The following is a 23,548-nucleotide window of genomic DNA, read 5'->3' on the forward strand; positions in this document are numbered from 1 at the left end:
AAATTATGTAAAATCTCAGCCAACTTGGATGGAAGCACCCCACCTTCCTTTTCTCCTTTCTTCCTTTTTATCTATTCATGATTTTTCTCATATTGGTTTATATATTTTCTTAGTTTTGTGTTTTTTTGGTTGGGATGTCTCCATAACATGATGGCATCGTCTCTTATATTGGAGATGAGGTTATCAGATGGTTTAGTTTTTTAATCTTTATTTTGTTGTTGGCATTTGTTTTTTGTGTGTAAATTAAAAATATATTTTTTTAAAAAGCAGAGCTGGTTTGCCATTGCTTTTCTCTGCAGAATTTTACTTTACATGTGTGTGTAAAACGCCATTCAAGTTGGCTGACTTATGCCAACCCAATAGGGTTTTCAAAACAATTGAGTAAGCAGAGGCGGTTTGCCATTGCCTGCCTCTGCAAAGTTTTCCTTGGTGGTCTCCCATCCAAGTACCGACCCCTCTTAATTTCCAAGATCTGAAAAGATCAGGCTACGTTATACCATTTCACATATCCTGGTGGTCCTTATCGATATGGGAAAATACACTACCCAAGTAGGGTTGACAGCCTCTAGGTGGGACCTGAAGCTCTCCCAGAAGTACAACTGTTCTCCAGACAACACGTATCAGTTCCCCTGAAGGAAATGTTAGCTTTAGAGGGTGGACTCTATGGCATCACATTTCCACTGAGCTCCTTCCTTCCTTCCCCTAAACTCTGGCCTCTCCAGGCTCTACCCCAAATCTCCAGGAACTTCCCAAGCTGGAGTTATCAACCTTACCATTCAGTGCTCAGTAGCTCCATAAGGAATAAATGATGGCTCCTGCACCCCCTACTCTGTTCTTAACAGTTTTGATTTACTGCCCACCCTCAGATTCTGGCTCTAGGCCTACCTCTGGATTCAAATGGTTTACATCTGTGTTTCCATTTGAATCTGGACTCTCTAAAAAATTCCAGTCTGAATTGGAGACCTTTCCTTTTAGACATTTCTGAAAATCTAAATAACTCCAGACTTTCAAAAGAAGCAGGGCTGGCATGAGCAGTGGTAGTTTGTGCTTCTGATTTTAAGCTTCCCGTTTGATGCAGGACTCATGAGTCTCAGTGCACATTCTCGTGATGGCTCAGCTAGAATCGCTTCTCTCTTTTTTCAACAGTTTGATCTCATCCTCACTCATTGTCTCCACATCCACTACATTTTCAGTAGGAACCTAGCTGTTCATCCAGTTCAATACAATCAGGGGTCATTTGGGGGGGGGACGGGGGGGGACGCCATCCCCCCGGGTGAGGTGCGGGAGGGCGGGGCCTGGAGCTCCCTGCTGGTGCCCGCTGGAGGTCGCCGCCGGCTGTGGGGAGGACACACTTCCAGTGATGTCAGGGTGTGTGGCATATGCTAATGAGTTATGCTAATGAGTCCCCCTAGCTCTTTTTCTACGAAATGACCCCTGAATACAATGTACCAGAAAAGGGTTTATGATGCTGATGGGACAACCATTTTTTAAAAATGCTGGGATATTCAGAAATTTGGATTGACAAAAGTAATGTTTATACAGAGTTAGATCAAGAGATCTGATGAAAAGGCAGGTTGGAGCATTTGGGTGGCCCTTCTATAGCTGATAGGATTTTGACTGTCTCTTAAAAACTAGTGTTTATCTATGCTCCTAGTTACCCATAGTCATGTCTCACAGGATGGCTTTAATGGCTGGCAGCTTATTCATTTTTTTGCATGACAGCTCTGTCTTGGCCTTCTTTTAAGGACTCAGGGTAGCTTGTTTAAATGGGGTGTGCCATTTTATCTTCACATCATCTATGTGGGAGAGGTTGAAATAGTGAACTAGTCGAGGTCACCCTATTAGCTTGGAGACAGAAAAGTGTTTCAGCAGAGGAAGCGAAGGCCTCTAGCTACTATACTGTACTGTGTTTTAAATATGGCCACCTCCATCCTGCTCTCCCTTCCAAAGATCCAAGGTGGCATACATAGGATTCCCTGTCTCAATATGCCTGAGCAGTATTGATCACCCTGAGGTAAGATAACTTTATGGATGAGATGGTATTTTTACTTGGGTTTCCACAAGCCCTACACAGACAACCTGTTTGCACTTGGACTGAAAGATCAGGGAGGGAAAGTGGGCACGAGTGGGCTGGCCTCACCCTGTTAACCCGCCTCCTGTCTCCATATAATTGCCAAGTCACAGTCACAGTCTAACACTGACCAATATCAGTGCTGCCTCTAAACACTATATCCACTTGAGGAAGTGGTCGTCTGTAGTTTCTGGCCATGTAGCTAAGTTCACCATTACCACCCTTTCATTGGCTTCTATATACAGAGGGCTTAATGACAACACTGGAAGTAGCAGCCAGCCACCTTGCCTGGGGGCAGAGGTGTAGGGTTGCCAAGTCCCTTTAACTCACCGGTGGGGGAGGCTCTGTCGGCTCTGGATGCGCGCACGCGCCGCCAGCACGTCAACGGAAGTGACGTGCGACATCGCTCACGTTGGGGGCGTGGCCATAATCGTCGGGGGGAAACCATATGGTTTCAGCCCCCAACGTGAGTGATGTGGCTGCGTCACCTCTGGTGACGCAGCTTTGGGGGGCAGAGTTCCCCCCGGGGCCCGATTCCGCCACAGCGGAAATCGGGCCTCCAAAGCGAGGGTTTCCCTGCCCCCCACCCCCAGTTGGCAGCCCTACAGAGGTGCCACACAATAAGCTTTTGAGTGGCTGCCACATGACAGCCAGGCACTATATGGCACACCTTATTGGTAGGTTTTGGTGATTTCAGGACTTTGAAAATACAGACCTACCCACTGTCTTTCCTGGGGATAGACTATTGACATGAAAGTCTGTCTTTGTTCTTCTGCACTGGAACTTCCCCACTATCCGTTGTCTTTCTCAGATTGATATTAGATTATAAATGACTGTCTGGATGGCAGGAATCTGTTTATTTTCAGTGATGAATTAGTGTAAAGGGCCTTGCACGCTGAAGGTACAATCATATATCTAATCATGATGGGTTACCAGGGAAACCAGCAAAGGATGTGGAAACGGGGCAACTGGGAGGGTTCAGGGGAAAACTAGGTAATTAGGTAGAGCAAGAAGGAAGAAGCAGGGGTCAGTGCAGGGAATGGAGTTTATTTATTTATTTATTTTATTTTTCACATTTATATCCCGCCCTCCCCAGTGGGCTCAGGGCGACTAACAAGGGCAGGGTAATTAGCTGTGCCATAATTAAGAACATATAAAACATAATAAAAACATCCAACACTTAAAACAATGGTACTCAGTCAATTACTAATCTCATACATCCAGGATAGAATCAACACAGTTCCAGGTGGTACTCCCATGATATTTATGCCCAATGGCATAATTTGGTTATTGGATCTTCTTTACGTTGTCCAGGTTCTTCCTCAGGGCCTCGTCGGTACATCCTTTAAGGAACCATGACAATGGTGGAATAGTGGGGCGGCAGCTCCTACTCAAAGGCCTGGCGGAAAAGCTCCATCTTGCAGGCCCTGCGGAACTGCATAAGGTCCCGCAGGGCCCAGATCTCCCCCGGGAGCTCATTCCACCAGGTAGGAGCCGCCACCGAAAAAGCCCTGGCCCTGGTCGCAGCCAATTTGGTGTCCTTGGGGCCCGGGATGACCAACAGATTTTGGGCCCCCGAACGTAGTGCTCTTGGGGTAACGTGGGGAAAGGTGGTCCCTCAGGTAGGTTGGACCCTGGCCATATAGGGCTTTATAGGTAAGAACCAGCACTTTGAAGCGGATCCGGTACGCTATTGGCAGCCAGTGCAGCGCTTTCAGCACAGGCTGAATGTGGTCCCTCCTAGAGAGACCCATCAACAGCCTGGCTGCAGCATTCTGCACCAGCTGTAGCTTCCAGATTTGCGACAAAGGCAGCCCCATGTAGAGAGCGTTGCAGTAGTCTAGCCTCGAGGTGACTGTCGCATGGATCACTGTGGCCAGGTCATCGCGGTCAAGGTAGGGGACCAACTGCCGTGCTTGACAGTGGCTGCCACCTGGGCCTCCATTGTTAATGAGGAGTCCAGGAGCACCCCCAAACTCCTAACCCTAGACGCTGGCACCAAAGGCGCCCCGTCGAAGGTCGGGAGAGGGAGCCCTAAACCTACACCGGCCCGACCAGTCCCCTACCAGTCCTCACAGGGTCCCCCTCTTAGTAGCAGCAGCAATTTATTTATTTATTCAAATTTCAACCCCGCCTTCCCAGCCGGAGCCAACTCAGGGCAGCTTACATAAAAACAGATGGTTACATTTAAAACATCAGTTACAATTAAAACAGATTAAAACCATAATAAGGGCTAGTAGTCTTTGGTAGCAGCTATTTTATGATGGTAGCAGCTATTATTCAAAGTTCTCAGCTCACAGTCAGCTCTCAGTATTCATTTTGATTGTCCTTGCAAGACTTGCTGTTCTTTAGGCTGCTGGTGGCAGTTTCTGGAGTCCAGGGCCCTCTCTCTTTCAACTAACCAATGTTCTTCATTGGTGGTGGCGGCTCCCAAAAGCCTGGCAGAAGAGCTCTGTTTTACAGGCCCTGCGGAAATGTAAAAGGTCTCGCAGGGCCCTGATCGTCTACGGGAGCTCATTCCACCAGGATGGGGCCACCACCGAAAAGCCCTCGCCCTGGTTGTCGACAGCCTAGCCTCCTTAAGACCTGGGAGGGCCAGCCAGTTCTGGGCCACTGACCGCAGTGCTCTCTGGGGAACATGTGAGGAAAGGTGGTCCCTCAGGTATGTAGGTCCCTGACCATGTAGGGCTTTAAAAGTAAGAACCAGCACCTTGAAACGAATCTGGTATGCTATAGGCAGCCAGTGCAATGCCTTCAGCACAGGCTGGATGTGCTCCCATCTAGAGAGCCCGATCAAAAGCTTGGCTATGGCATTTTGCACCAGCACTGTGGTTTGCTCTGCTTAGTTTTTACTTAAACAGGCTAGCACAACCTAGAGTTGACAATTTAAGGGAGGAGCCTGGGGAGGGGAGGTTTTTGTAGTGGGAAGGGACCTCAAGCAGGGTATAATTCCGTAGAGTCTACCCTCCAAAGCAGCCATTTTCTTCAGGGGAACTGATCTCATTCATCTGCAGATGTTGTAATTCCAGAAGATCCCCAGGGCCCACTTTGAGGTCAGTGACCCTAGATATCCCCCACCCTGTCTACTGTAATTGTGTTTGATATTGCTTTCTGGATGAAACTGTCCATTAGATGATCACATTTTCCAGCATTTTCTTTAATCTAAAGAAGTGATTGGAGGTGGGAATTTGAATTAGGTACAATTAGGTGCCTCTCCCCCCCCCCCCATGCTGTGCCAGGGGGAGGTGTGGATTTTTGTTTGGGGAGGAAATAGCCAGGTGGGAGAGGGTTGTCAGCTCTGGGTTGGGAAATACCTGGAAATTTTGGGGGTGGAGCCTGGGGAGGGGAGGGACCTTGGCAGGGTATGATGCCATAGAGCCCACCCTCCAAAGCATCTGCTTTTTTCCAGGGGAGCTGATCTTAGTTGTCTGGAGGTTCCCCTGCAGGGAGGCTGGAATTACCACCCCAATGTCTTGAGCCTGAAAACTGCTCCTCTTTGGTAACAGAAATAAGAAAGATGTGCTTTGTGAGAGCTGGTTTAGTCCACTAATCCATAGTTACATGCAAGGAATCTTTTAGCTGAGCAAATAAAATTTGCAAAGAGAGTGACACAATTTTGTTTTAAAGTTTACCTCTTGAATTCTCAGATATAACAGATATGGTAATGCTGCACCCTTTGCTCAGCGCAGATGTTCCTTTGCCGTTCCACAGCAGAATTTTCTTCTCTAGGTGTTTTTTCCTCTCCCTTGCCTTGCAGTCTTACTGGCAGTATTACACACATCCTCCTGCCAAACATTTATTTTTTGTGGCTGAAAATCAAGGTTGTTTTGTTGATAAAACAAATAGCACTGTTGTCCTCTCTGTTGTAATACTTTGTTAACTCTCTGGTAATAACTGAAATGCCACTGTACACCTCAGACATATCTTGTTGTCAAGGTCAGGAAACATGTTTACAGGTATCTTGAATTCCCCAGCTCATGTACCTTACTGCTGTCTTTGTGAAAGGAGATGGAGTTGGAGGGTAACTGGAGCATATAATCACATGTTCTCGCAGCTATTGCCTGAAGGCTTTATCTGAGGCCTATACTTTTTAAAGTCTACCACAGACTTTGAAAGCATCAATCTCTCTCACGATTCTAAGGTTGTTATTTTTTTCTTTTCACTTCTCTTGCCTGCCATCTTCTTTCTATGCTGTAAAATTTAATTTGAAGATACAAAGCTGTGACTAAGATTATGAAGAAACAGAATGCAACCCCCCCCCCCCCCCCCCCAGTTAACTGTTGGACTGACTGAACGGGTATAATTGCACTAAAAGTCAAGAACAGATAGTGAGCTTTTAGAAAGCTGTTGTTGAATTGTTTTGTGACATGTATTATTTTATTATTACACATTATTTTTGTCCCACTTTCCTGGGGACTGAAAGTGGTTTACAAATAAACTGAAAAATATAGAAATATAATTTAGACAAACATTGTAGTGGATTTTGGATCCACTAGGTCAGGTCACTCTGGGCCACAGTATTTAAGCCATAAGCTAAGAGCCCTTTGGTTTGCACCAAAGTCTCAAGCCTGTGGTCACACCCACACTAAATACCTGCAACAGAGGAAAGTCAGCCCAGATTCCATTCATCTGGCACAAATATGTTCCTGACCTTTGTCCCCTGATTCTGGGTATTGTCTAGATACTATATATCTCTAAAGGCATGTACCAGCTAAAGTGAAGCATTTTTGTTTCCCATAAAATTTCCATAAGACAGGGAGGGTTATGCACACACTTCCCAGTAAGGTTGCCAATCTCCAGGTTGGGCCTAGAGTTCTCTTGGGACTTTAGATGATCTCCAGTCTATAGAGAAAAGTTCCCCTGGAAGGAATGACAGCGTTGGAGGCTGGACTGTACGGTATCACATACCTGCTGAGATCCCTCCCCAAATTCTGCCCTCCCCAGGGATCTTACCCCAAATCTGCAACAATTTTGCAAGCCTGAATTGGCAATCCTATTTCTACTACTGCAATTAATGGAAAAGAGAAGTGTGCCGATTTGGCTGGATCATGTTCATTTTTGTAACATTAAATATATTGTTAATAATGCTAGTGATAAGAGTAGTAATTATTATTATTATTATTCAGATAATTCAAATTGGGCTGCTAAGTAGTACTTTTCACAAGATGGTTCTAGACTGTAAGTCTGTGGACAAGACCTTTGTCTATATTAAACTCGTTGTGTGTTACATATATTTTATCCACCGTCAGGGCTCTAGTCGGGGGGGAGCTCTCAGGTACGGAGCTCCGGAAGAGAACCTCTAGGGGGCGGGGCGGTCACGTGGTGAAGCCCCGCCCCCTTCTTTACCCCGCCCTCTGCTTCGATCCTCATTCCGTTTGGGAATGAGGATGAAGCAGGAGGGTAAGTAGCCGGGCCTTCTGACACACTTCCGGTGATGTCAGGGGGTGTGGCCTTCTGTCACTTCCGGTGATGTCAGGGGGCGTGGCATATGCAAATAAGTTATGCTAATGAGTTATGCTAATGAGCTCCGGCAGCTCTTTTTCTACAACAAGACCCCTGTCCACCGTATAGTGGATAACTTGTATTATGCACTAAATAAATGACAGGTGTTATTATAACATTGAAAATGATAATCATACTGAGATAAAAAGAACCTCAAGGTATAAGCCTACTGTGTTATTTATTAAGGTAGCCAGAATTGGTGAATATATTTCTAGTTCCTAGGTACTAGAATAAATATTTTAGGAAATCAAATTTTTAGGCATTGAGTCCTACAAAGATATTTCAGATTATTATTTTCTAAGCTCCCAGACAGTATGGGGTATTTCTTACCCTAAATATGACTTGCTGTCATTCTAAGTATTAATATAGGTTCTTTAATATTATTAGAACAGGCCTCCCTAAAGAAAAATAAATGTTGAATTTCACCCTGTATAAAAACAGAGAAATAAAAGTCCTTTTCAGAGTCAAACTATATGTACTGTGAGTGTAGCTCCCAAGGACCGTTTCTTTCCAAGGTTCCAGCTATAAATTACAAAGTTCTCATGTTTGTTGGGGAGCAACCCAAGGGCTTTGTGTCTCACATGTGATGGGAGTTTTGTTCCTCCGAGATGCACAGACTGACGGTTTTCAGTCAACCAGTGTACACAGGGAGAAGTGGCCTTGACCCCATGATGTTTTCACATCCTCCAATCCCCCCCCCATCCGCTATTGGAAACCTACCTGTAGTCATGTAAAGAATGCAGTTTTTACAATGGAGACAGTAGTGGCTCCAGGGCACAATTTAAGGACACAAAAACAGTGTGGGTGGGGCTAAAGCTGCTTCTTGCCATCTGTGGAAGTCATAAGACAAAAAAACAAAAAAAACCACGTCCCATTGTGGGTGGGGGACAAAACTCCCATTACACGTGTGATGCCAAGTCCTTGAATTTTTCTCTGACAACATGAAGAGTTTGCAATGTGTAGCTGGGTCCTCCTGAGTAGCAGCTGTGTGGTTGGGGAAGTGGGAAGCAGCTCTGTTTCTTTTGACCTAAAACAGCCTCCTAGAATCCTGTGTGTGATTTGTGTGTCTTTATCCTGACAGGGTGACTAGAAGGTCTGTGGAGCTGTTTCAGAGCAGGAAAGTGGTGTGTGCAGGGGAAGAGAAGGACTAAAGCACTCTGCCCTGTGCTGTGGTTCCAGTTGAAATCAGGGCCCCGCTCAGCTTTTATGTAGAAAAAAAATTTGGGGGACCTCTGATCCAAAAACTCCCAAGATCCTGTATGCTATCCAGGTAGACACAAGCTTGATTGTTAATGATTGGAATAATTAGCTGCAAACAACAGGTGGCCCACATACACTTAAAACAATTTACATTTCACATGTGAAGATGCCCTAAGAAACAGGGAACTGAAATAGGCATGAAGTATTATGCAAACAGCAGCTGGTTCGGTTTTGAGTGACTTCTGTTGAATAACATGGGACAGAGCATATGGGTTGTATCACAGTCCAGATGGACCCTCAAGGTCCATCAGTGGCTACTAAGCATGGTGACTGAAGGGAGCCTTTATATACAGAGGTAGAGCCTTTATATACACTGAATACCAGTGCTGGGAGGCAGCAGCAGGGAAGGTCTTCAGTCTCTATGTCCTGTTTGGCCCTCTTAGGCAACTGATTGGTCACTGTTTGAGACAGGATGCTGAACTAGACGGACCACTAGTCTAATCCAGCAGGGATCATCTTATGCTCTTAGGAAGCAAATGCCTGCTTCTTATTGCACACAGTGAGTGTTGCTCCTCCTTCACTTGTGTATTCCTGAGTGCCTACCATAAATGAGTGGCAGCTTTTCCTATGTATAGCTGAAGTGTCACAACATGGTAGGGACAAAACCTGCCCACTGCCCTGGATGCTGTGTGAACCCATGGCTGGGGGGAGCAGAAGCCCTTCTTTCCCTCCTGAAGGCAACCCCAGGACTGCCAGGAAGGAGCAACACACTGCACACTACTACGAAAGCCATCTGGCAGGCATAACACCTTTAAAATGCTAAAAATAAAACAATAATAAAGTAGTAGAACAAATGTTGACTCTAGTGGCACCTTTAAGACCAACTAAAGTTTATTCAAGACATAAGCCTTTGTGTGTTTTTCCTATCCCCACAACCTATCAAAAAAAGAAGAAGAAAAGAAGAGAAAAACATAAAATTAATGTTCTGGAGTTTACTCAGTATAAGAAAATTCAATTAAAAAAAATTAAAATGACATTTTAGATACAAAACACTTTTTAAAGGAATTAGGGCTAGTAATCTACTGTAGTTAATGTGATGCTGACCTGTATGATGTTTGCGTATAGGAGGGTGAAATGATCCCTCATTTCTGCCTCTGTGTGTATATATGTATGGGGTGTGTGTGTGTGTATCTTTATATCTCTGAAGGAGCAGGTGCTAGATTTCTATCAGCCAGCAATAGTTAGGTACTTTCTTAAGAAATCTGGGTCACAGCAGATAGATAATACCAGCCATGTGGTTTAGAGAGAGCACCATTTCTTGGTGACACGGTGGCAGAGACAAGAACCGCTGAAGGTTCCATTAAGCATGAAGCAAGAAATGGCAGAATCCTAAGTGACAGTTTCTTGGGAAACAAAGTTCTCAGACAAGTCTTGTTGTGACCGAATCTTTCTTGTGATGTAGATAGCTCCATGGTTGCTATGGCCATTTCACAGCAACAACCCACCCACCCCCATTACAACAGGCAGAGCAGACATATTATAAAATATAATGCTGGGTATTGTCACAGAACAGTGACATTCTGATTTGTTCATTCAGAAAGAAAACGGCTGTGTTTCCCTCAGTTACTCCCTCTCCCTTTTAAAAAAAAATGTTTTTTACACTCCACAGACAGTGGACGATTAAAGAAACCAAAAGAGACAAAAATAAGGCCTGCATCTGGCCTAGAAAGCTTTTTCGTTGACCTTCAGTAGACCTGCCAAGCTTTAACTCAGGTGTGGTAAAAGAATCTTTTCCACAGTTCATTTGAGCAGAGAAGAATATTGAATCCCCAAGTTATGTAAGAAGTACAGGGTATACTTTAATGTTAATGTCTCTCTTTAAATTTGGTATATAACAAATGAGGAGTAAAGACATAGTTTGGAAATCCCTCTCCCCAGATTTCCCTCTCAAGCATTCTTTGAGCTCTCAGACACCTAACCAGGCCAATTCCCCTTCCCCCACCAATGGACACTCAGCTGCTCACAGAGTTCCATCCCATCTGGAACATTTTTAGCCCTCATCAGTTCCTTTTTTTTTTTTTTGGAGAATAGTTTTTTAATGGTTAATTTTCACAGGTTTTATTGTTTGTTTGCTTATGTGAGAGTTTTCTGAATCTATAGAAGGACCTACCTTGTCATTGGATGACCCTGTTGTACAGCTTTCATTTTCCATAGCAAAGCTAAGCCAAGCAGCTTGCTATTAGGTTGTGATATTCTGGCAGAGGTCATTTCGGGGGAGAGCGCGAGGGAACGCAGTTCCCCCAGGTGAGGTACGGGGGGCGGGGCACATGACGAAGCCCCGCCCCCTGCTTCCAGCCGCCCCGCTTCCGGCCCTCATTCAGCCAGGAGGAGGCAGGAGAAGAGGGAGGGTAAGTTGCTTCCTCCCTGCCTCTCCCCACCCTGCCTGCCTGGGGCCAGGGAGGGCCTTCGCGGGGCTTCCTTGCACTCCCGCCGGCCTTGCAGGTCCACCGCTGGGTCCCTCATGGGGCTCGGCAGTGGAGCCGCAAGGCCGGCGGTGGCGTCCGGGACCGTTGGGGGCGGGGTGTGTGGCCTTATGACACACTTCCGGTGATGTCAGGGGGTGTGGCATATGCTAATGAATTATGCTAATGAGTCCCCCTAGCTCTTTTTCTACGAAATGACCCCTGTATTCTGGGCATGCCAAACTGAATGTGCATCTGCATAGACATCCCAGTGAGCAGGCGCACCACTGCATTTCCGTGTCAGACATAAGGATAGGCCCACATAGAGCGAGTTGCAGTAGTTTAACCTGGAAGTGACAAGGTCATGGGGGATGTCTATGCAGATGCACATTCAGCCAGTGCTGCGCCAGCTGCATTGGTTGCCAGTTGAGCACCAGATCAGATTGAGGGTTGTGGTATTAACCTTCAAGGCTAGGGACCAGCATTCCTAAGGGACCATCTCTCCCTATATGTGCCCCAAAGAGCTTTACACTCAGCTGAGCAGCACTGCTTGTCAATCTCTGCCCCCTGTCTGGTGGAACATGCTCCCTGTTAAGATCAGGGCTCCGTGGGATTTATTACAATTCCACAGGGCCTGCAAAATGGAACTGTTCCACTAGGCCTTTGGCTGAGGCAGTGGATGTCCGAACAACTCCGGCCTTTCCTGCCTCACTCACTTAATCTGCCCACTTTGCCTTTCTGCTTTAGGGCACTGCCTTTACCAACTTGGCACCAGCACCAGCTGACTTGGGTGTCTGTAAGAGAAATGTGCCCTTCCTAGCATTAGTGCAGCAGGCACCGTAATTAGACATTCTTAAACTGCCATCAAGAATTTTAACCGCAACTGTTGGTTTTATGTTTCATTATTATTATGATTAATTACTGTTTTACTGAATGTTGTAAGCTGCTCTGAGCCCGCTTGTAGGGTAGGGTGAGATATAAATGGAATGAAATAAATTTTTTTTAAAATTATGGACAAGGAATATATTGAAATACAAACTCATATAATGTTAAGTGATGTGAGATTATGTTTGGAAGTAGGAAAGAAGTATGAAATCACTGTGGGGCCCCCCAAAGTAGAGTTGCTCCTAAGTGGGTCCCACTGCAAAAAGAGAAGAGATGGTTTTTATACCTGGCTTTTCTTTATCATAAGGAATCTCAAAGTGGCTTACAATCACCTTCCCTTCCTCTCCCCAGATTAGGCATCTTGTGAGGTAGATGGGGCTGAGAGAGTTCTAAGAGGACTGAGACTGGCCCAAGGTCACCCAGCAGGCTTCATGTGGAGGAGTGAGGAATCAAACCCGGATCTCCAGATTAGAGTTTGTTCCTTTTAACCACTACACCACACTGGTTCTCATCAGTGTCCCCTCTAAGATGAGTTAATGTGAGCTAGCTCACAGTTTTTTAGCCTCTGGCTCACACGTTTTTGTCTTTGCTCAGGAAGGATGCCTCTAGAGCAAACTAATTTATGCAGTAGCCAAATTGCTCACTCACAACTTTAATACCAGTAGCTCACAAAGCAGAATTTTTGCTCACAAGACTCCACAGCTTAGCGGGAGCATTGGTTCTCACTGCAAGAAAGTTTGAGAACCACTGCTTATCAGCATATAGGATATTTATACTCCATCCATCTGGACAAGCTATAATGACCAAACCACATGAGTAAGAGGCTAAGCTAGTGGCTGGCAAAAGTTGTGGTAACCACATGGCTGGTGACAGCAAGGACAAAAGTCTGGCCAGTGAGGAAATCTTTCTCCAAAGAGTTGGCCTCACCACTGTCAAACACCTACCCACCTGGCAGTCTGAATGACATACCAACTCAAATCTGTTACAGGGGGGCTGCAATATACAAGCCCTCCATCTGTGCAGACCTCATATATAAAAAGATCTAGTTCATAGCAATAGACTGTAGGATTTGGAAATGTTACTCATATTACTTTAAACTCATTTTGATACTGGCTGAATTTTCACTTAACAATGTTGACCAAGGTTCATACCTTGTAATCTTTGCTCCCAACAACTCTGAGAATTTCTGTTAAAGCAGCACAGTCAGAACTCTTTGAAGTCAACAGCCACTGATTTCAAATGTGTTTAGTTTGATCTTAAACTAAGCATTGAAATCTCTTTTCTCGGTATGAAAACTGTGTTCATTGTGTTTTGCATGAACAAGCTAGTATCTTTCATTTTTCCTAGGGTACAAGGAATAATGAAGTCATAAAATGCATGAAGAAGTGCAATTTCAGAAGTGCAGTTTTTAGTGACCCCCCCTCATATCACTTTGAAATGAGAAGATGTGGCATTGATAGCATGCATCAGATCCTAAAACTAAAAGTTATGTGTCATACAGGTGCATTCATTGGGGAGCTGTGATTGGCTGCAGCACCTTATTTATTAATACATGATATGATAACTCGGTTCATCCAAGTATGATATGTGAAATGGCTATGAGTGTCTGAGGCCTCAGGAGTCATTTATAAAGGAGTCTTTATGCATACTGTGGGGGCTTCTCTCAAAGCTACTGGGGGGGGGATTCCAGAGTCATATCTGGGCCAGCCTGATTTTCATGGTATCCTTGTGGTTTGGGTGTTGTTTTCATATATTTAGTTCCAATGCATATAGTAGCATATAAAAAAAGTGAGTTCATGTCAGGTGACACTTCCCAAGGGGATCAATGGAGATGCTGTAAGAGGACCCATTTCACCTGCTTTTTGTACGTGGCCTCCCCTTTCACACAATCCAGGGTGCAGCTTAGAACTTGCTTGTATGGAACTTGTGGTTTGGGAAGCAAAGGTAATTTAAGACTCAGGCAGAAAGGACCCAGTGTGACCAATGGAGCGGGCAGAAAAATGGGCAAGAGGTCACCAGAAAAATACTCTTGTGATGGCAGTGTCTGATTTAGGGTTGCCTGGTCTGACTCAGGAAATATCTGGGGCCTTTTGGGGGTGGAGCCAGGAGACTTTGGGGATGGAGCCAGGATCAACTCATTCTTCACCCAAGATGCCATTTCCAGCCCCCCCCCCCAATATCCAGAAGGTTTCTGTGCTTCCATGGTATTAGCTTGTGTTTCTAACACAGTGGTTGCTCTCAACTCATTCTTCACCCAAGCCACACACACTGGTACCATTTAGAGCTGCCAGGTGATACAGACAGGCTGGCAGGGGACTTTGCAGGAGCCTCTGGGAGAGGGGAGGGAAGAAGCACAATTGAACTCCAAAGGAGTTCTGGCCATCACATTTAAATGGACCACATTCCTTTTGAATGCCTTTTGTCCATTGGAAATAATGGAGGATGGGGGCACCTTCTTTTGGGGGTCATAGAATTGGACCCCCTGGTCCAATCTTTTTGAAACTTAGAGGTTCGTTTGAGAAGAGGCACCAGATGCTATGCAGAAACTTTGGTGTCTCTACCTCAAAAAGCAGCCACCCTAGCCCCAGATACCCACAGATCTATTCTCCATTATACCCGATGGGGACCAGTCTCCATAGGGTATAATGGAGCACCCAACAGACATCCCCCCCCCCCACTTTCTGATAACCCTGAAGCAGGGGAAGGGCTTCCAAACCACAGGGATCCTCTGCCCCCAACTGGGGATTGGCAACCCTAATCTGATTGCAGTTGGGATCAGCTACATTGAAACCATTAGATCATTTTAGGGCTTTGCCCAGTAATCCCCAGTGTACACACTGGGCCATGCTAGTGTTTTGCAGGAGGTCTGCTGGTGTGCCATAAGCAATACATTATTTAATTTTTCAAAGCCTAAAGTACCCACTTAGGGAGGAGATGATTTCATTTCTACATTGCTGTGCTCTCATCTTCTTCACATCAGCATTCCTGAGGGTCGATAATTCCAGTATCTCTGCATGGGATGGCATTGATTATGCAGTCACTCCCAATGCAGAAACATAGCAGGGCAACCTACCCTCTAAGGAGTCTGCTCGTATTTCTGCATGACTTACTGTTCCGGACTAGCCTATTGCCAAGCAGGAAACATCCCCAGATCATGACTCATGCAGAAAGGCAGGAGGTGGGCTGTTCTGAAGGTGGGTGATTCTTATTCCTGCACACTCATTTGGGGGGGGGGTGTAAGGAGAGTTCGTGAAATTTAATTCAGGAGAACAGGTGCTTCAGCTATCAGGACTTTATGGGACACAAGGGTAGCCAGGGCTGCTGAGAGTTACCCTGTGCACCTAAACAAAGATACCCTCTGCAGATCCTATTCCCATCATCCCAATCCAAACATCATGTGAAATCTATTCATTTGATTTGCCCGGCTCCAGGAGCCCTCAGAGTGACTTGGGATTTTGTCCCGCTCTCCTTGGTAACCCCAGATGTAGCATATGAGAAGGGTGCTTGTCCCAGACTGCAGCAACTCTCGCCTTGAGCAGAGTGTGCCTGGAAGCAGAAATCCATTTTTTCTCAGAAGCAGTTACTGCAGCCTTACATGAATACCCTCTTCATCTGCTAAGCAGTTTATGCCAGCAGACTAATCTCCGGAACAAGTAAGATCTGATCCATAATGTAGAGATCCATCTTTACTTTGGAAGGACTGCTTTCTGTAGTCTCTTGGAAAGCCAAAAATAATTACAAATGTACATTTGTAGAAAAGGATTTAATGGGGAAGCTTCACAACTGCACTGGAGAAGTTGTGGTTTAGCCCTGAGAGTGGGCCGAAGCCTTTAGCAAGCTGGTGCTATGGTAACCGAGTTTCACTGTTCAGGGGAAGGGGGGGGGGAAACTTAAGCTCAGAACCACAATGCGCTGTACCCTCTTCCTTTTTTGAATGCAGGCTTCTAACAAAGAAAAAAAACCCAGAAGCAAACAAAACAGAACCACAAATGTAGTAGAGAAGCAGCATCTCCACCAATGGCTTGGTATACCAGCTCTGTGCTGCTCAAGATCAGATAACGGACAGCTGACAATGCACAAAGGAATGCTTCAAGGCCTGGTACGAAGCTTCCCTGTGCCAGCAAAGAAGTGCTTGAGACAGACCTGTGTAACTTGTGACTCCTCAAGCCAAACAAAGTCCACCTTGTCTGGCTGTCTTCTATTTTCACTGCCTGCCTGGGTACCTGATGGTACCTCCGTACATAGATTACGGGATGTGTTTTCTTCATAGGTCACACGTTAGGTAGCCTTAAGGACTGCAGCTATGCAGAGGCGCTGGCACTTCAACAAGAAGGTGGAATCAAAGGATGATGTAGTAGGACAAATGTTTAACAGTCAAGGCTTGCATTTGTCCATGGTATGCAGTGTGTGCATGTCAACATGAGCATTGCATTTCTGGCAAGTAAATGCTGCATGCGCATTTTGGCCTGTGGGGGGAAAGCTTTTAAGATATTGCATTGACAATCCCCGCAGTTAAATGTTTCTTTGCATCTTCCACCTGGTCACCTTCATCTGTCAATTAGCATATCATTTTCCAAGTCTTTTGATGATTTGAACCAGTTAATAATCTGGTTCTTGTTGCTTGCGCCTGAGCCTTACTGAGCACAACTTTAGCAATATGGGGGGGGGGGAGGGGGAGAACACATACCAGCTTTGTATTTGAAACTGAATCTATAAACTGTTAATTCCTTGTTTCTCTAAAGGTTTACCTGTGTTTGCTTATTTTTCCAGCTAATCCTGTTAGCAAAAAAATGCTAGGATTTGGGATTATTTTGTGAATTTGGTGTTTCAGTAGGTTCAGGACAGGTGAAAGAAAATACATAATTAAGGCCCCGGTCACACGAGCAAGATAATCGGGGGGGGGGGGGTGGGAGTGAGGCTTTTTGCTCTGGAGCAAAATGAAGTGCGGTATCACAATCCGATGTTCCCCCAAGGCTCTGTGCTAAGGCTGTCAGCCGCTGATCACACGGTGATAGCGAAGCATGGCAATGAAGGAGTACCACGTTTGTGCACATGAGCATTTGTGCGCATACCACGGAGGCTTACAAGAAAACATCCGGTGGGATGCAGATGGGCGCAAGATGCGACGGGATACCAGCGCTTCCGCGATCAGACGCCCACCTGCGGCCTGTGTTTTCTGGATAATACTACACTTTCCCAGCTACTTTTTAACTCTGCATTTTTAGCCGGACGCTACGGGTTGGAGACAGGCACACAACGCTTGCCAGATGTTGCCATATGAGTGCGCCCTTTTAATCCACCTGGCAGTCAGGCCTCTCGTTTGGTGTAGTGGTTAAGTGACCAGACTCTAATCTGGGAGAACCGGGTTTGATTCCCCACTCCTCCATTTGCACTTGGCTGGATGACCTTGGGCAAGCCATAGTTCTGATAAGAGCTGTTCTTGAAAAAGAGTCGTTTCTGTCAAGAGCTCTCTCAGCCCCACCTAACTCACAGGGTGTCTGTTGTGGGAAGGGGAAGGAGTATGTAAGCCGCTCTGAGACACCTTTGAGTAGTGAAGGGCGGGGTATAAATCCAATCTCTTCTTCTTCTTCTTCTTCTTCTTCTCTTCGTGTGGCAAATTCTCCGTGTGACTGGGACCAAAATTTATTTATTCATTTACTTCATCTATACCTTGCAAAATACACTTTCACAAAATGAGGTAATTTTAACTAGTTTAGGCAGTTTTTTTAAAAAAGGATTAAATAAAAAGTGGTTTATAGTTCTAGCAAGAATGAGCAGCCATGACTCATGGCTACATGCAACCTCCATGTAAAGATGCAGTAGAACAGAGGCTGGAGACAAAAATAGGGAGGACATCACTTTCAGACCTTGCTTGAGAATGTCTAGAACCCGGTTGCTACTGGAAGCCGACTGCTGGACTAGATGGACCTTGGCTGGATCCAGCAAGGCAACTCTTATATTCCTATAAGAAACAGGAACATATTCTATGTGTCCTGTGGCAACTGCACATTGTACAGGGGCTGTATGATTCTGTGACAGAGTATGCCATGTCATTTTGCATTCATGCTTGTGCATTTACAGGCATTTGCCTGAGGATCAAAATGTATCTGCATCCCCAACACTGAGCTGAGAGACCTGAAGTTTGCATACAGAAGCTGCCTTGCACCTTTACTTAAAGGACCCTCAGAATGTGGGAGGAGGAAATCCTATTTGCCTGAGTTCTTGAAGAGCTGCTGCTAGGCAGAGTTGACAATACTGAGCTGAAGGACCAATGGCTTGACTCATTTGCCCATATGTTACGAGCAGGGCTATTTTTGGGCAGGAACGAACGGAGTTCCGGCTGGCTTCAGAGTTGGCCACGCCCACTACAGCCAAAACCTCTGCGTGCGTGGCTACAGCGGAAAGGCCTGGAGAGCTACCCCCCCCGTCAACTCCAAGGCGGGTGGGCCGTGGAGCCGTGGAAAGATCGGGAAACCATTTAAGCCAAGGGAAGGCATGGACGTGTGGCCTAATAAGCTAATAAGCTGTGTTGTCAGGGGTGTGACCAATATGCTAATGAGTTTGTGCTGCTGGGTGTGACCTGTTATGCTAATGAGTTCCTGCTGGGCTTTTTCTACAAAAAAAAGCCCTGGTTACGAGTAAGCTTCTGGCCCAATTCAAGGTGCTGCTGTCTCAGAGGGTGCCTTTCCCAGATCAGTCTAGCTTCTTTTTGACTACTCTCCAGAGTATACTGACTCATGTTCCCACAGCTATGTGGGGTAAAGAGAACATTTGTGGTAAGGAGTAGAGCTTTGACTTTGGTTGCTCAGAAACTGTGGGATGACCTCTCTGATGGGGCTCATTGCTGCTACGCTCTTCAACAGGATGCAAACTTTATTGCTTCCAAAAGGCCTAAGGGGACACTTTATGTGTTCGCTGCTGCTGTTGACTGTACTGTATTGTTTTTACTCTTTAATTTTTTTTTTGTTATGCTATAAATTGCTTTTTGCCTTTGGAAGCTTGAACCTTCCAGAGCCAAGGTATGGTGCCTTAACTTTAAAAAAGAAAGTTGATAAAAATCAGTGAATGCAGTTGCAGGTGTGTGTGCATGTCTATGTGCATGTGTGCACGTGTGATGTATAAACTGCTTGCAAACTTCAGTTGCAGGATGTGGTGGATCTTCACTTTTTGCGCAGCAGTTCTTTGGATATGCAGTGGGAAGCGATGTTTGCCCGGAGATCTCTTTGTAGTCATAGCTGCCCCTAAGTTTAAACATAGATCTGACTTCCAGCCAGATTTTATTGCCTAACCTATGTCAGATGGCTCTTTCCTCCTCCAAAGATCGTATGTGGTTCTTTCCCACCGGCCCTGATCTTGAGGAGTCATCAGAAATCATTTCCAGATTTAGCGTTCTGGTTTTTCCAGAGAACTGGGTTTTTTTCTAGCCTCCTATTTGTTGTAGCAATTTGAACTGCAATGGCTTGTGTAGGCTGTTGTGTAGCCACAGAAGTGTAAAAATGAAATGTCAGAATGTTTTTATCTCACAAGGGATCTGGTTGTAATTGTTATAGGACAGCTGCAATTCAGACACCTACAACAACATGTGTTATCTGGATATATTGTTATGGGGGAGGAAGCAGAAGAGACGTAGCCCACTGACAAGACACACAGGACTCCCAATCTCTCCCCCAACATACTGAGAGAGACCCAAAAGGGCAAAGAAAACCTGAAGAACTTGAGGACAAGTGTGTGCATAATAACGAATATTTCAAAAGTCAAACCAAAAATCTCCCTGAGTGGTAAAACTGGCAAAGTGGTTTTCTGGGGAAAGCTACTAGAAAACAGAAACTGTTCCTGGGAAACAGAGACAGGGCTTTTAAAAAGATGTATTTGGAACTGAACAATGGTATGTGATGGTAATACATATGCACTGAGTGCACTGCCACAACACACCTGTGCATATGCTTTATTGCTTGGAGCCACATTCCATGACATTTAAAAGCCTACACAGAGTGGGAGAAAGTACTGAGATCTGGGAATCTGACAGCAATAAAGCAGAAGAATGTCATATTTAAGCTTCACAAAAGAGGCATCATGAACTCCCACAAAACTTCATTTGGAGTAAGGGATATAAAAAACCAGAACAGGAGAAAGAAAAAAAGAATGATGCATGAACATGGTATAGCAAACCTGCGGGCCTCAGCTCACAGCTAGGACTTCCTAACTTTTGGAAGACACAAACTAGGTAAGGGCACCCACCCAGGGGCAAGAACAGTGGGGTCCAAAGGTGGAGCTCAGTAGGATAAACATGGATCAAATGGCAGAGTGAAGGACTCAACTGGAAGAACTGGCAGAAAATAATCTCTCTCTGATTTATCTAAGATGAACAACTCTCCATCTCTCTTTTTCTGGCTGAGGAGATACCAGAAGGGAAAGGGAAGCAGAAGAGTCAGCAGAAGATAGCTACAGTTTTTAGAGAAGCTGTTTTTGAGGCATGGGAAAGCCTGGGCTGAAAGTGAAAGTTAAAATAAGCTCCAAACGTAATGCTGCAAAGATCTTAAAGGTATACCACAAAAAATTCATTTGATTTAAATGGTGCTAAACTGTACAAAGACAGCCTCTTTCCTATTCTCTTCATTATATAACCCACATTCATCTGGCACCCAACCAGTAGGCAGAATCAGTCATGCCAGTGGAAAACTAACCTGTTGACAATTCTGCTAACAGCCTTCTTAGTGCATAGACTGCTGGAACAACCAGGGAGTCGGCAGTTTAAGAAACAACAATCCTTCTGCCTTATGTTACATGTACCACAACAAACAGGGAAACAAATAAAGTAGTGTCTTAATCGTATGGAGAGTTTTAACGTGTCCCCTTCTGGTAGGTCAGAAGTAACTGGCCTGGCCTGGGAAAGTCAGGCACTTGTGGCAAACACTAACATTTTTTTTTTCTTGAAGGCAGAGCACTCTTGTGAGGTACAGAGTAGTCTCCTATGACAGTAAAACCTCTATGGAAGTTTTCAGTGTGGGTACTGAGATTCCCTCAGTATGGTGCTCTGTTGACTTTTGAACTGCCCAAATCTTCTTTGGAAATTGCATGGGGTTTTTTTCTCTCTTTTCCTGTCTAGTAAATGTTTATACCACCCAGCTCAGGGATACATGTCTAGTACATGTTTCTCCATTTTATTGTCACAACAGCACTATAAAGTAAATGAGGCTGAGAGACAGTGATCCGTAGGGTTGCCAAGTCCGGTGTCGCGCCGCAGCGGGGGACTTCCAGATGGCGGCTGGAGTGCATGTGCACTGCACGCATGTCACCCGGAAGTGACGTGACCACGCCGGGCACGCTGGGGACGGGGCCATGACCATCCGAGGGAAAACCATAGAATTTTCCCTCGGATGACCGTGGCCCCGCCCCCAGTGTGCCCGGTGTGGTCGCGTCACTTCCGGGTGACATGCACGTCAGGGTGGGGCTTCCCCCGGGGCCCGATCTGTCAGCGGCGGGGAACAGGCCTCTGGGGTGGGGGTTTCCCCGCCCCCCGGGGGGACTTGGCAAGCCTAGTGATCCGCCCAAGATCCCCCTCCCCATTTACTGATCTGGCGGGGGGGAATGCATCTCTCTGCAAAACTGGACCTAATCATAGGGTTAGCAATGCTGTGTAGGAAAGTTCCAGGACATTTGGGGGTGGACACTGGAAAGGACAGAGTTTGGGCAGGGAGCTCAGCAGTGATGTGATGCCATGGAGTCTGCCCTCTGCAACTGCCATTTTCTAAAGGGGGGACTGATCTCTGTGATCTGTAGATGAATCATAATTCTGGCAGCTCTGACCTCACCTGGAGATTGGCAACCCTACCTGGTCAAGTATTGTCTGCTCCATCCAGGTCTTTGTTGAGTCATGGCAGTTTCTGGTGCCCTGTAGGTAGGGAGAAAGTGGTCTTTGGGGGTTGGAGAAGGGTTTGTTTATTGTTTTAAATCGTCTTGTTCTAAAGGGGACACAACTGCAGAACCAGAATAAAAACAGTTAATAGATAAATTATCAGCTACCCTCTGATTTTTAATTCATTCTTTCAAAGGAGGCCTGGTGACTTACTTCTATCATGATCTATATGAAACAAATATCTGCTGCATGCAGTTGGTTACAGTTTTTGATGTTATGGTGCCATCTATTGATTTTTTACGAAACACTATTCTTATAAGCCAAGGAAAAAACTAATGGGAGATACTGGCATTCCTAGTGCCTTGCAAGCTTACAAGAACAAGAGCAGAACAAAGTGTGAGTCCAGTGGCACCTTTAAGACCAACACAGTTTTATTCAGGGTATAAACTTTCGTGTATGCACACACTTCTTCAGAAACAATGAAATGGAAAATACCAGTCCATATATATAGGTAGACTGTATGGAGTGGTAATTTTCATTTCATTGTATCTGTAGAAGTGTGCCTGCACCCGAAAGCTCATACGCTGAATAAAACTGTGTTGGTCTTAAAGGTGCCACTGGATTCAAAGTGTTCTGTTGCTTCAGACCAACATGGCTCCCCATGTGAATCTAAGAACAAGAGCAAATATTCCAAGTGAATGTAGTAGTGGCAGCCTTGAATAAATGTGTTAAGTACTGAAGACTGGTGATTCTCACTGATTTAATACCACAGGTAATGGATGATTTACCTGGTTTTATTTGACCCCTTTGCAGTTCCCAAATCCATCAGTATATTCTGATGAACAAAAACATTTTAGCTCTTAATTACTTTTCCGAAATGTGTACTGCAAAATCTTTTAAATTGTACGTGTAGCTAAACTTATAGAATTTATTCTGAATGCTGGGTAAGTACCACAATGGAGAACTCTTTTTTTCCTCCTGCAGTTTTTAATGTTTATAAAGTATATTTTGTAAGACAGGTTTCTGAGGCATAAGATCAGTGGTTTAGAACAGTCCATATTAACTGTAGATACCAGGATACTTCTTGCTCAGCTGAACTATTTACATGACATCTAAGCTGGTATGTCAAAATCTTCCCAATACCTAAGTCTTCCAATAGTAAATATTAAAAAGCCCTGCTAGACATGAAGAAAGATATATCTGGTCCAACATCCTGCTTATCACAATGGCCAACCAAATGCATTTGAAAAGCCTGCAGGCAGAGAATTAAGGCAACAGAACAGACTCCCACATACCCAGAAATGACTCCCACTGCAGGTTCACGTCACCAAATGTTGTTTAGAAATGTATGCCCGTCTGTCTCAGAACATGGAGGTTTTATTTAGCCATCATATCTAATAACCAATGCTAGATCTTTCCTTTGGAATTTATGTGTGTACTGTGTTTTACTGATACAAACATCCATTCCCATGCCATAGTATAACACCACACAATTCATTTTGGTATAGTTTTTGGTGCAAGACCATAGAGTTTTCCCTTGTATGGCCGTGGCCCCGCCCCCAGCGTGCCCGG

General features: G+C 45.2%; 1 protein-coding gene across 1 annotated transcript in view; it reads left to right on the plus strand.

Annotated features, from left to right (window-relative positions):
* PTPRC (protein tyrosine phosphatase, receptor type C) overlaps nt 1–23,548 on the plus strand; it is a 118,984-nt gene that overhangs the window by 34,510 nt on the left and 60,926 nt on the right. The gene's annotated exons all lie outside the window — the stretch shown is intronic.

Source organism: Gekko japonicus, unplaced genomic scaffold, assembly GCF_001447785.1.
Source record: "Gekko japonicus isolate JY-2015 unplaced genomic scaffold, Gekko_japonicus_V1.1 scaffold467, whole genome shotgun sequence".
NCBI classification, from domain to species: domain Eukaryota; kingdom Metazoa; phylum Chordata; class Lepidosauria; order Squamata; family Gekkonidae; genus Gekko; species Gekko japonicus.